We start from the raw sequence: 14,525 nt of genomic DNA on the forward strand, positions 1-14,525 counted from the left end.
AACAACTGAAATTTCTTTTCTCACAATCCTAGAGCCTAAAAGGCTAAGGTCAAGGTGCTGGCAGGGCTGATTTCTGGTGAAGGCTCTCTTCTTGGCTTGCAGAAGGCCACCTTCTCGCTATGTCGTCACATAGCCTTTCTTCTGTGTGCCTGTGCTCCTGGTATCTCTTCCTTTTCTTATGAAGACACAAGTCCTACTATGAAGACATAAGTCCTATTGGATTAGGACCGTACTCTTATGACCTCCCTTAACCTTAATTACCTCCTTAATTATCTCCAAATATAATATATAAATTCTGGGGAGACACAATTCAGTCCATAACAAGGTCTCTGATAGCATCTTATGATTGTGCAAAAAAAAAATTTGTAGAGTTCTTACATTGATAGAAAAAAAAGGGAAAGAAAAATGGTAGTTACATGTGGCTGAGAGCAAGTAGTTACTTGGAATTTTGTGTATGGAAAACAGAAATTAAACAACTTCTGCCAAAACAAGTGGCAGAGAGTACCAGTGTCCTCATGCAGTGAAATGGGGGCCTCCGGGGCCAGGCAGCCGGGAAAAGTCCTTGCAAATCAAAGCAGAAGCAAAAGCAGTTATGCCCATCATTTGGTGTGTAAGAAATTGGGCTGAACCCAATCATCTTTTCTTTAAGACCTGGGGAGCGTGGTGCTCGTGGTGATCAGCCAGCCTGTTTTAAGGCATCATGGCATTAACTTAATTGTACTTTTCAGATATTATTACTCCCTTCTGGCTGCTTGCATAAAATCTGAAGTATGTCAAAGGTTTATTTTAAATAAAAGTACATTATTTCATGGTTTGTGATCAATTTGATGAGGTTTTATTTTCATTATTGGGGAAAATGTCATACAAGGTGATTTTTTAAAAGCTTACTTAAAATGAAAGCAGTGGAAAGAATATGGATATTGGAATTCCATCTCAGCTAGTCACTTGCCAAGTTACCTGTGTGACTTGCTTAACTACCTCTGCTGAAAAATTAACGTCTCTACTTCTTTTTTTTTTTTTTTTTTTTTTTTTGAGATGGTGTCTCACTCTGTCACCTAGGCTGGAGTGTACTGGCATGATCTCGGCTCACCGCAATCTCTGCCTCCTGAGTTCAAGCGATTCTTCTGCCTCAGCCTCCCAAGTAGCTGGGACTACAGGCGCATGCCACCATGCTCGGCTAATTTTTTGTATTTTTAGTAGAGATGGGGTTTCACCGTGTTAGCCAGATGGTGTCTATCTCCTGACCTCGTGATCTGACCGCCTCGGCCTCCTAAAGTGTTGGGATTACAGGCGTGAGCCACTGTGCCCGGCCAACATCTCTACTTCTTGCAGTAATTGTAACTATGTGACAAAATGAATCTAGCTCTTAAGGAACACTTAATGAATGCATATCATCTACCAATATGTGCTAGGTAGTACCAAAAACATTTCTATTTTTTATTTTTACAATTACATAAAATAATGTGAATTTAAAATTCACATTATTTTAATGTGAATTCAAAACATTAAAATTCATTTTAAGTATTTTCAAATTACTAATCTAATTTTACCAATAACTGGAGTGGGAAAAGCTGTTTTTTTTTTTTTTTTTTTAATGGAAGAACCACTGCACCTTGTAAAATATAGGCCTAACACGATTTTTTTTTTTTTCAGCTCACTGCAAGTTCCGCCTCCTGGGTTCATGCCATTCTCCTGCCTCAGCCTCCCGAGTAGCTGGGACTGCAGGCACCCGCCACCATGCCCAGCTAATTTTTTGTATTTTTAGTAGAGATGGGGTTTCACCGTGTCAGCCACAAGGTCTGGATCTCCTGACCTCGTGACCCATCCTCCTCTGCCTCCCAAAGTGTTGGGATTACAGGCATGAGCCACTGCGCCCGGCCCTAACACAATTCTTAGGGATGATCTGATCTGACTCTTCCTGTTTTAAACGAGGAAACTGAGACCTGAACGAGGCAAATGAATTGCTCAAGGTCACATGGTAAGTTGTGGGACTGGGTTTATCTGTCAAACAGTTTCAGAGTTTTTGCTCTTTGCAAGCACCCTGCTAGTTACTGAGGTTGCTCTTGGTGTGGAAGAGGAGTCAGCCAAGCACAGACCATGATGATGGATTACTATGCATGCTGAGATGAAGATGGCCTTAAGGTACAATGAGAGCATGTAGGAGGCAGGCTGGGGTGGTACGGGAAGGCTTCTTGGAGGAGGAGGTACCTGATAGGAGTTTTGATTCCTGAGTACATTAATTAGGAGAAGGAGCAGGGCAAAGACCACATCTAACAAAGGAAACAGTGTGTGCAAAGCTACAGTGGCTTGACAAGGCCTAGCATGTCTAGGTAACTACTACCAGTGGTTCAGAATGGCAGGAGCCCAGAGTGGTTATGATGTGCAAAAAAGGAGAGGCTGGAGAGGCAGGGTGGGGCCACGTGGTGCCTTCCTAACCTGTGTGCCCTGCTGAATGGTATGGATTTTCACCAGAAGGTAAAGGGGAGAAGCTGAGGGATCTTAAGCAAGGATTGAGAGCTTGTCCTTGAGGGGAAATAGAACATCTCTTCCACAGGGTTGGGCAGAAAGGAAGTAGGAATTAGGTATTGGTGTTAAACTGAGAGACAATCCAGGCTCATCCCAGCACACATCCTTCCACAGTATACTGTTTTAATTCTTGTTACTATGTGTATGTTCTAAAGTACCATGTCTTGAAAAAAGTTATGTAATTGGATCACATTCGAATTCAGAGCAATCAAGGCTCATATTTCTCCACAGATTTGTGGACGATGGGAAATGTATACCTGAAATGTTACCTTGGTACATGAAACAGTAAATATAAATCCAATTCTGCTCCAAGTTAAGAGAAAAAGCTAGGAATGTGCAGCTTAGGAAACGAAAGACACAGGGTCTGGGAAAGAGCACTGGGTGAGCAGTCTGGAGAGTGGGTTTAGCCATAGGTCTGCCACGAGCTCCCTTGGTGATCGCTGAGAAACTGAGTTTGCACTAAGACAAACACTTGCATTGTGTGCATACAGTGGGCCAAGGCACAGTCCTAAACACTGCATACGTTTTAGTTCTTTTAAACCCTCATAATCGTGTCCTCAGGTAGGCATAGTAGTAGTATCCCCATTTGAAAACTAACACATTGTGGAGTTCACAACTTGCCCGAGTTTCTACTTCTGGAAAAGTTTGGGTGATTGTGAAGGCTCACACGGGGCTATGAGAGTGGAAGGTTTTAGTCATGTAGCTTCTGTAGTTCTTTCTCTCCAGACGTTTTTTGGAGCTTCTCTGCACATTTCCATTAAGGAGCCCAGAGTAAACCCTTTGCTGAAAGGAGGTGACACAAATAAGGTCACCTGGGAAAAGCAGTCCCTGAGGTGGAACAGATGAGGGAGCTGCCATTCCCTGAATGCCTCCGGGTGCCTGGCCCTCTTCTCCCACACATCCCCTGAGGAGGATTCGTGATTCCAACTTTGCAGACAGGAAAACTGTGGCTTGCAGTGGGTCAATTGTATGTCTAATTTACAGAACCTGGATGGGACTTTGCGTCTGCCCAACTGCAGGAGTCATTTATTGCATCTTATATTTATGTCTAACTGGAGTGAGAGGTGGTGTGGAGTGTTCTGAGGGGTAGAAGTCAATGTTGGTGTGGGCATTTGGATTACATTAAACAAAATGTTTTGGATGCTTTGGATGAGTTTCTGCGAGAAAATTATTTTTTTCTAACTCCTCAGCCGGAAAAGTTCCTAAGACAGGTCCCGATTCTGGGAGCTTGCCCTCTGCCGGCTCTTTCAGGGATGATCCTTCAGAGTCAAAGGTGGAGCCATTCCTGGAGGCTTCTGTGTTGTGAGAGGTGAAGGAGGTGGCCACTTGGTTGCTGCTGATTGAGACCCCCTGGTCTGTATATCCCCCCTGCCACCGGGGCTGGCAGCCAACTTACACACTCACCTCCATCCTTTTCCCCCCTTGGAGTTGTCCGTTTCTTCATTTAAGTCAGTTTTCCTACGTATTTGTGTGTTGCTGAAAAGGAAGAAAAAGATGTGATAAAAAAAAAAAAAAAAACTGGGTCACACACACCATGCAGCTTGCCTGATACACTCACAGGAATTTTATATGATTTTCAAGAACTTCATTAGATCTGTACTTGGAAACCACTTTTCACATACTCTTTCTCTTTAAGTGATATCATTTTTGTATGAATAAGTCACACAAATTCTCAGGCCTCACAGTTAACTAATTGATGAAACAAAGGGAGTTAAATAACATAATGTTAAAGGTGTTTAAAATAAGGTTCGCAGATCCCAACTGTGTGGTTATATATACATCTATTTTAAAGTAAGATGTGGAAGCAACTTGATCATGTAGACCGTAAGCATAGACCATAAGCTCTTCAAGGGCAGGGACCACCTCTTTAATTTCTTTTGATTCCCCCTAATGCTTGGTGCTTAGCACTGAGCAGGTGTTTGTAAGTGCTTGTTGGCTGTCAAGCCAAGTGCTAAGATGCAGAAGCTTTATTTGTCTTCATGAATCTGTGCTGGGGCCATCCCTGCCAAAATAGGCCAGCGAATTAAATATTCTATAATTAGACATACAGTGTTCCACCAGGCACTCTGTGTTCCTGCTTGTCAATGTGTCTCCACAATGACGTAGTGACAGTTGCCAGTCTCTCTGAGGCCTGTGTTCAGCTGATGAGAATGTTAATTTCACTTTATTTTTATTCTTGGCAGAGGAGAAACTCATCATTCAAGCCTATCACAAAAGGGCTGTTATTTTATAATTCAAGAAAGGGATTTTCTTTCCCTTGAATTGCAAGTAATAGGTTGGGGGTCTAAATCAGAAAATTGAAAAAAAGGTCTGTCTGTAAAGTCAAACAAATGTAGTGTGAGTAATCTGAAAAGGGAAATACATATACAATTTACTCCCATTTATTGAGAATTTCTTATGTGTCAGGAATTTTGTGTATAATATGTTATTATCCCACTTTATCTTGACAGAAACTCCCTGGCAAAGCTCTTATATTATTTCCCCATTTTACAGATGAGGGGGTGGGTTCAGAGAGATAAAAAAGCTTGCTCAAGGTCACATAAATGGTGTTAAATACAATTTGTGGGAGGCTACTGATTTGGCTAAGCCCCATGTACTATTCTCCAATAAACCAAACCAAAATGAAATCACTTGTGCTAAAGTTCCACATCACCTAAGTGGCTTATCTAACCTTCTGAGAAATCAGGAGAAAGAGGTAATAGCCAAATATCCAAAGAGATCAGTTTTAGCAGGCATAAGTAAGTCCCTCTGCTTTAACCCTTACCAGGAAAGTAACTTTGAAATGACAGATCCACTTGGTGTTCTTTGTTTCTGCTCTCTTCAGCCTTTTCCTGCCTGTGAGTTTTCAATGCCCACAGTTTGGAGTAGAGTTCTCTGAACCTCTTCTGGTCCTGAGTGCTGCCTCTTCGTGAATTGCTCTTTGATCAAATAAAATTTAACAAATACACTTTGTTAAATTGATTTTGACTAAAGTTTTTCTTTTATCACCGGAGACTGATGAGGGGGGTCTCCAGCATGTCTCTCTTTCTCTCTGATCTCAAACTGCTGTGCTTAATCACTTTCTCTCTTCTCCCTCACCTCCTCTTCCTCTCCTGCTCTCTCCACTCTTGCTTGGTAGTTAGCCAGGGAGTAGGCACTGGCACTGGTGTGTGTTTGCGATGGCCCTTCTTCCTTCTCCCTATCTATAGTTTAGGTTAAACAATAAATGTATAGTTTTCTTGAAAATCTTCTAGAATTGTTCTGTTTGTAGGCATTTTTCTGTTGGGCTCTAGCAACTGTATATATTTCACAACTTTTATTTCACGTACATTCTTTTTCCATTTCTATTACTTTAGCCAAAAAAAGAATAGAAGCTAGGATTAGGAACCATAGCCAGCATAAACACACCAGTGTTTGGCACTGAGGTGTGGTTTTACTTGATCCTCACAACCAATCCTGGGGAGGCTTGGAGGGGCAATACGGCGAATCCTCAATTTTTGCTCGAGGAAGAGGAACCTCATATTGTAAGTGCTCAAGATCACTCGGATGGTGAATAAGACACCACACTGGAATCCAGGTCATTGACACTAAATGTGGGATTCTTGAAAATACAGTGGAGTGTGATTTAAACGCTGAATTCCCAAAGGTTTCTCAGGGATTTGGGGCAGATGGCAACCTGACTCCATCCCACTCCTCCTCCATTCCCAGCTCTAAACTTGTTGTCTGTCCTGAGCCCAGCAGCTGGGGGGCTGGCAGGCTTGGGCTCCATGGCGATTCCAACAACTGAGTGAGGCCCCTAAAAGCAGGCAAGCAACAATAACAGCATCTACAAGGACACCATTCAGCCAAATAAGTGAAGATAAAAGAGAACAATCCGAATAAAGTGGAGCAGCCTGGGAGATATTTGTCAACTTTAATTAAGGAAAATAAGATGACTTAAGGGAATTCAAGGATAGTTCAAAGAAGACTTTGCAATTAAAAGCTATGATTTGAGAAATTCAAGTTAATAATTTGGAAGACCAAGTAGAAAAAAAATCTTAAAAGTAAAAGAAAAAGTCAACCAACCAAAGGGAAGAAAATAGTGGGGAAAAGAAAAAAGCATTAGTGAGTAAATCCTGGATGGCTAACGTGAGACTGTGAGGAGTATGAGAGGAAACAATGGAAGAGATAGAGGAGAAGCAATAACGAAACAAAGAAAAGGAGAAAAATTTCCTGAGTTGAGGCTATTAAAGAAAACTAAGAGGGGAATGGGGGTAGTGGGTAGCTCCTCCAGCCCACGGGATTCAGACTTTGCCTGTTCAGCAACAAGAGGTTATTAATTTGTACAGATGGTCCTTGACTTACCATGGTTCAACTTACAATTTTTCAACTTAGCAGTGGTGCAAAAGCCATATGCAATCTTGCCTTAATGATGGGGTTACGTCTGGATAAATCCATTGTAAATTGAAAATATAAATTGAAAAAGCACTTTTGACTTATGATATTTTCAACCTATGAGGGGTTTATCAGGATGTAACCACATTGTAAGTTGAGCAGCAGCTTTGTTTCTATGAAGTGAGCATTATGTGTATGTATATGTATAAGTTTATATAGTCTAAGGTTTGAAGAGACACATATGGGGAGAATAGATATATAAAATTTGTATTGCTATATATGGGTGTATATGTATATACGTATGAAGGTATTGCTTGCAAATCCGGCCCTCCCAACTATATGTATGTCTCTTTGTACCTTAGATTGTAAGTTTTTTTTGTTTTATGGTTTTTTTTTTTTTTTTGAGAGACAGGGTCTCACTCTGTCACCCAGGCTACAGTGTAGTGATATAGTCATGGCTCACTGTAGCCTTGAACTCCTAGGCTCAAGAAATCTTCCTGCCTCAGCTTCCTGAGTAGTTAGGACTGCAGGTACATGTAACTATGCTCAGCTAATGTTTTAATTTTTGGTAGAGACAGGATCTCACTATGTTGCCCAGGCTGGTCTTGAACTCCTGGGCTCAAGTGATCCCCCTACCTTAGCCTCCCAAAGTACTGGGACTACAGGTGTGAGTCACCGTGCCTGGCCCTAAACTGTAAGTTTTTAAATACAAGACCTGTATGTCTGAAAGACAAGACCTGTATGTGTGTGTTCTTTGTAGGCCTCTGTGGTGGCTTGTATTCTGAACCTAGAAGGTATTTAAGATTGGTTACTGATTTACTTTTATCTTTATGTTCTACTTATTTCTCTTTGTACTCTGGCTAGAACTTTAGGCTTTTGTTTTGTTTTGTTTTTGTTTGTTTATACGGAGTTTCACTCTTGTTGCCCAGGCTAGAGTGTAATGGCACCATCTTGGCTCACTGCAACTTCTGCCTCCTGGGTTCAAGCGATTCTCCTGCCTCAGCCTCCTGAGTAGCTGGGATTACAGGCATGCGCCGCCACTCCCAGCTAATTTTGTATTTTTAGTAGAGACATGGTTTCTCCATGTTGGTCAGGCTGGTCTCGAACACCCAACCTCAGATGATCTGCCCGCCTCAGCCTCCCAAAGTGCTGGGATTACAGGCGTGAGCCACCCCACCTGGCTTATGCTCTTGATAAATATTTGTTGAATATTGGCTGCTTAGGGAGGGAAAGAAACCAGGATAAATGATCTTGGGAGGGGAAGGTGGCTAACATTTTTTTTTCTTAAAATCACAACTGCTCCTAGGCAAAGTTGGGAAGAGGCATGTGGTTCCTCACCCACCCACCCCAGCCTCAGGACTCTCTGTCTCAGTCTTCCTGTCAGCTATCCATCCACTGAGTCCCCAGTTCTAATGGGTACTAATAATCGTTGCTTTAGTATGCAAAACCTCTCAAAGTTGTTTGATTCTTCTTTTGGTTCGACCCTGAAAAAAACCTATAGGAACAACTTCTGAAGAAGTGAAATATTTGATATTAGTAGGCCATGAAAGAAAGTGGGGGCAGGAGAGCCTTTCATGAGCCCCTCAAATGGCAGGGATTGGCCCCTAGAAGAATCGTTGAATAAGAAACACTAGCAAGTGTTAGGGGCAGAATCATTCTGCCCAAGGGACGAAGAGACTGAGCCAATGCTCTGCAGTTTCAAGTGGGAGGCGACAGGATGGGAAAACAGGCAGATTTCCATACAATCTTCTTCCCCACTCACCGTCTGAATTACCCAGCTGTAGAGTGGCAAACCGTGTGTAAGATACTCAGGCTTCTTTTAAAGTGGATCCAAGAAAGGGCTGACAGATGAGTGCACAGCACGGACTGGGGAATATTCAACTGGGAGAAACTGAGCAGAAAGAAAAGTAAGCAAACAGCTGAGAGGGCTTCCCATTAGTATTAATTTAGGCATCAAAGAGAAACCTGACAACACAATGAAAGCAGCAGTCAAAGACCTTGGTTGTAGGAACAGAGGATAATAAGGCAGAATTAAAGAGCTGTAAAACACACAGTGCCAGCGCCTCCCCAGAGCCAGGTGTCACAGCTCCTAACAAAGGGGGAGGGGGAGGAGGACGGAGGAAGGAGCGGGAGAACTGGAGAGACAATTTTGCTCCCTATCAGTGTGGGAAATCAGGAAGAATGGAGGAAGGGAAGAGCCTGCAGCATTGCACCACGTGGCCGGCTTGGGCCAAGCCGCTGTCCCTTTCTCTCACCTCCCATATGATGCAGTGCCTGGCCCAAGGAGGGTGCTTGGTGAATGTGGAATAGCCAGTTGCTTGTATGAAGTTGGGTCCATGTTTAGTTGAGACTTGGCTGATGGTAACTTCTCCGCTTCCTTATTCTTGAGACAGAGTCTGAAGCTGGGAAGACAGCACCAGTTATTTTTTAATAATCTGCAGAGAAAGCAAAAGCAAATTAACTAAAATCCACAAATCCCTAGAAGGGAAAGCATCACATTCACATCTAAGGGCATGTTTTACTCATCAGCGTACTGTAAATTCTGTTTCTCTCTTTCCTCCTTCTTCTTCTTCTTTTTGTTCTTTGTGGGCGGCTGGGGGGATAATCAGTAAATGCAAAACTGGAATAAGCAGCCACACTTCTGAAGCCGTGTTTAGGCCTTCATTACTTCTCTCTTAGACTAATGCTTTCCAAATTTTGATGTGTATTCAAATCTCATAGAGATCTTCTTAAGTGCGGAGTTTGATGCAGTAGGTCTGGGGTGGGGCCCTAGATTCTACATTTCTTTCTTTTTTTCTTCTTCTTTCTTTGTTTTTCTTTTCTTTTTTTTTTTTTTTTTTTTTTTTTTTTTTTTTTTTTTTTTTTTTTTTTTTTTTTTTTTTTTTTTTTTTTTTGAGATGGAGTCTTGCTTTGTTGCCCAGGCTGGAGTGCAGTGGCGCAATCTGGGCCCACTGCAGCCTCTGCCTCCCGGGATCAAGCGATCCTCCTGCCTCAGCCTCCCAAGTAGCTGGGATTACAGATGCCCACCATCACACTGGGCTAATTTTTGTATTTTTAGTAGAGACAGGTTCACCATGTTGGTCAGGCTGATTTCGAACTTTTGACCTCAAGCAATCCACCCACCTTAGCCTCCCAAAGTGCTGGGATTACAGGCATGAGCTATTGCACCCAGCCCTCCATTTCTAACAAGCTCCCAGGTGATGTCAGTGCTTCTTGGATCATGGTTCTTGGTTCCCCTTGAAACTCCTGGGGAGGTTTAAAAAATACTGATGATGGCTGCCCAATGTGGTGGCTCATGCCTATAATCCCAGCACTTTGGGAAGCTGAGGTGGGAGGATCGCTTGAGCCTAGGAGTTTTTGAGACCAGCCTGGGCAACATAGTGAGACCCCATGTCTACAAAAAATAAGAAAATTAGCCTGGCTTGATGGCACACACCTGTAGTCCCAGATACTTAAGATACTGAGGCAGGAGGATTGATTGAGCCTGGGAAGTCAAGGCAACAGTGAGCCGTGATTGTGCCACTGCACTTCTGAACGACAGAGCGAGGCCTTGTCTCAAAACAAAACAAAACTAAACTGAAGTCAGTGTTCCACTCCAAAGATTCTGATCTTTAACTTTGGGTGTGAGAGTTTTCCAAGCCCTCCAGGTGACTTACATGTGTAAGTCAGGGTTGAGAACAGCTGATATGGACGGTGAAAGAAGGGTGGAAAGGTGGTGTAGAAGCACATGGGCTGGCAGCAGATCCACCCTGGTTTGAATCCGGCTCTGCCATTGACTGGCCAAGTAACCTTGGGTGTGCACTCCACTATATGAGCCTCGGTTTTCTCATCCATAAGAACAGGGGATAATGCTGCCTCCCTCTTAGGATCGTGAGGCTTAGCCCATTTATGCCTGAGGTTGCACTTTTTTGAATTTTTGCAATTAGACCTTGGCGATGACCTTGAGCGGTAGGATATCAATAACTCCCACATGCTTAGGGTTCCAATAATGGAACACTAGGTATAAATGCGTTTTAAACACATATGTTCAGTTCCTAATACAGGACGGGGTATACATGATCAATCCATATGAATATTTGTTGCCTTGCCTCATGTTACTTTCTAGTCCGGAAACACCTGGAGCAAGATTAAAACTCATGGTTTGTGATTCAAATTTGGTCAGTAAATGAGTTGTAATGGACTTGAATAGTATTTAAACGTTTAAAAAATCTATTGTTTAAATATCCAAAGGTTACATGCAAGTCTAGTGTTTGGCTTCTTTGGAAGCATATCAAGATTTGGTAATAATGAGAACCATTTGGCCTGCCTGGAGCTGAGTAGCTCTTTCCCCTTTTAGAAGGGGCATTGCTTTTCCATTTGCTGAGCATCCTGTCAGTGTCTCCATCACATCCTCAATGTCTACATGTGCACCTACATTACCCTTCCAGGTTGTGCATTTACAGTGCCTGCCTGCACCTCATCAACATTTGAGCTTGCCGCTTCTGGTCTACAAACTCATGTTGCAATTCTTCATCTTCCAGGATCTGGTTACAAACCACTGGGCATGCCACTTCTTGCCATTTATTACACAGACTCGAAATTTTCACACAATATTGCTTAAAGTTTTCTCCCTGCTTCCTGGGAGTGAAATGACTTTCCTTCTTCATATGTTGTTTGTCTCAGTTGTGTGGGGAAAAAATAGGTGTTATGGAATTGTATCTCCTTCCCAATCCACGTGTTGAAGCCCTTTGCTAAGGAATATTTATATTCTTTTTTTTTTTTTTTTTTTTTTTTTTTTTTTTTTTTTTTTGAGATGGAGTTTTACTCTTATTGCCCAGGCTGGAGAGCAATGGCACGATCTCGGCTCACTACAACCTCCGCCTCCCGGGTTCAAGCGATTCTTTTGCCTCAGCCTCCTGAGTAGCTGGGATTATACGTGTGCACCACCACACCTGGCTAATTTTTGTATTTTTAGTAGAGACAGGGTTTTGCCATGTTGGCCAAGTTGGTCTCAAACTCCTAGCCTCAAGTGATCTTCCCACTTTGGCCTCTCAAAGTGCAGGGATTACAAGTGTGAGGAGATGTTTCAATAGATAAACAAATTAGTAAAAGATTCAAGGAATCAAATCATTTAGTTATACTTTGGGGAAAAGCACCTGGATTATTTGATTCAGCTCAAAACATCCAAAGGACATTTGTCCAACATCTGTTGGGGTAGGCGTCAGCACTTGACTCATCCAGAAATCCCTCAGTGGCATCAGTCTGATGCCCACTGTCCCTGGAATTGCTCATCTTCCCAATGTGTTCACCGCATCACAGCTGGCTCTGACAGCCAGAGATGGTATGTCAGAACAGGCTTGCTCAGCGATGAGATGAGTTTACCTTTGATGGGCCAGGAAAAGCAGATTAAGTGACTAGGGGAGAAGCAGTACTAGAGGAAATCCTAATAGCAGTAGATAAGAAGTATGAGGCCAAGCATGGTGGCTCACGCCTGTAATCCCAGCACTTTGGGAGGGTGAGGCAGGCAGATCACGAGGTCAGGAGATCGAGACCATCCTGGCTAACACGGTGAAACCTCTTCTCTCCTAAAAATACAAAAAATTAGCCAGGCATGGTGGTGGGTGCCTGTAGTCCCAGTTACTCGGGAGGTTGAGGCAGGAGAATTGCTTGAACCCGGGAGGCGGAGGTTGTAGTGAGCCGAGATTGCGCCACTGAACTCCAGCCTGGGCGGCAGGGTGGCAGAGTGAGACTGTCTCCAAAAAAAAAAAAAAGAAAACGAGCAGAATTACAACCAGGAGGGAAATGCAGTCTCCATGTGGTAGCCACGTGCCCAGCTAAAACCTGGAATTCAAATACTAAGGAATGAAAGACACACTTTCATTCCTTAGTATGAAAGCCTCTGCCCCAGTTACTAAGTCTTTGAGTTCAGGGTTCATTGGGTTTCCTCTACCTATGGTTGAACTAGTTCTAGAATATCCAGAGAGGCTTGGGCATGCATTCATTCATTCTACAAATATTTAAAAGTGAGCCCTTTCTATGTGCCAGGCAACATGCTAGCTGCTGAATTCTGAAGGGTAACAGGCAGACAAATTCACAGCATGTGCTATATCTGTTTCTGTTAGCCTGATCTCTTCTATTGATTTACATACTTCCCTGTCGATGACAATTACAATATCTAACATTCATTGCTTTTTATATGCTTGTTATAATTTTATCTTTATCATACCAGACAAGATAGGTGCTATTATTACTACTATCCTCATTTTACAGATGAAGAAATTGTGGCTCAGAAATATTAGGTGACTTTTGTAAGGTCATAATTAGTGGATGCCAGCTCCAGGATTTGAGCCCAGGTATGTCTGACTCAAAACTCATGCTTTAACTGCTACTTTATATGGGCTTTCTAAAAACATAACAGTGGTTCCAGGCCACGAAAGATGGAAATTTCTTAGAAGATGATGGGTCTTTACATTAAAAACATTTTTAACAAAGATATATATGCACATAGTTTAAAAGTCAAGTGGTTCTGCAAGGCTTATTACAAAAACCACCAATGCCTTGCTTACTTATATCTCCATTTGCCATTCCCTAGCAACAAACATTTCCAACTAGTCTGGCTTTTCTGCTCTCATTTCTTAATTTTTCAGTTTTAGGGATTATCCAATGAATTCTCACCATGGAAGACAAAGGTTTATCTCTCTTTAACTGTCTGCCTCCACTGTAATACACATGTTGCTTTCTGCCCACCCACCTGCATCCTCACAGTATGGTTAAATCATACTTTCGCTTAGATCTGAACCAGCATTTACATGATTTTGCCTATATGAATGCTAATCGCATGTGAGCCACCTAGTACATCATGATTATGTCTCTTTTCTTGTGCAACTATTTGTTTTCCTGGAGTTAATAATTATCTCATGTTTTGCTTTGCTTAGCTTTTCTATGTGCTTATCACTAATTCATCCTCCAACTCCTCTCCCCATTGTCTAAATCTCCCTCACACACAACAGGAATTCTGTCCATTTCTTCTCCTGGGAGACAGCTCTCCGAGAGCCTCCTGACCTGCTCCATTCTGGGCTGGAACAGAACCGTCATCCTGGATTTTTTTTTTCTTCAACATGTTGGAGATTCCCTTTGTGTCCCTCTTGAGTTAGATCCTCCTTTTCATGGATCCATTTTCTTCCTTTTCCTTGATCTAGAAATTTCCTGAGAAAGGTGCAGAAAAGGAAATTTTGGAGACTTTGAATGTCTAAATATATCTTTACCCTCATGTCTCTTTGATAGTTTTGCTGGGTGGAGAATTCTGTGTTGGAAATATTTTTCTCCTCAGTATTTTAATGCATTACAACACGTCCTACAATGCTAAACTGGTTCCCGATCCTTTTAAATGAGTATGCTTTCCCCAACCCCTAGAAGATTTAAGGATCTTTTCTTAGTCCCCAGTGTTCTGAAATTTTACCAGGATGTGCTTTGTGTTTTTCTATTTTCTTCTGCTGTTCTGAGCACCCTATGGGCTCTTCATCTGGAAAACTCAGGGAAACTCAATATGGGAAATTTTCTAAATTGTTTCCTTGATGTTATCCTCTGAGGCAGAATGTTTCTTAGAACAGTGGACTGGGATTTCCTAGTTCCCACAGGGGAAAAAAATCATATATATATATATATAT

Source organism: Rhinopithecus bieti, unplaced genomic scaffold, assembly GCF_001698545.2.
Source record: "Rhinopithecus bieti isolate Rb0 unplaced genomic scaffold, ASM169854v2 scaffold_2574, whole genome shotgun sequence".
In the NCBI taxonomy this organism is placed as follows: domain Eukaryota; kingdom Metazoa; phylum Chordata; class Mammalia; order Primates; family Cercopithecidae; genus Rhinopithecus; species Rhinopithecus bieti.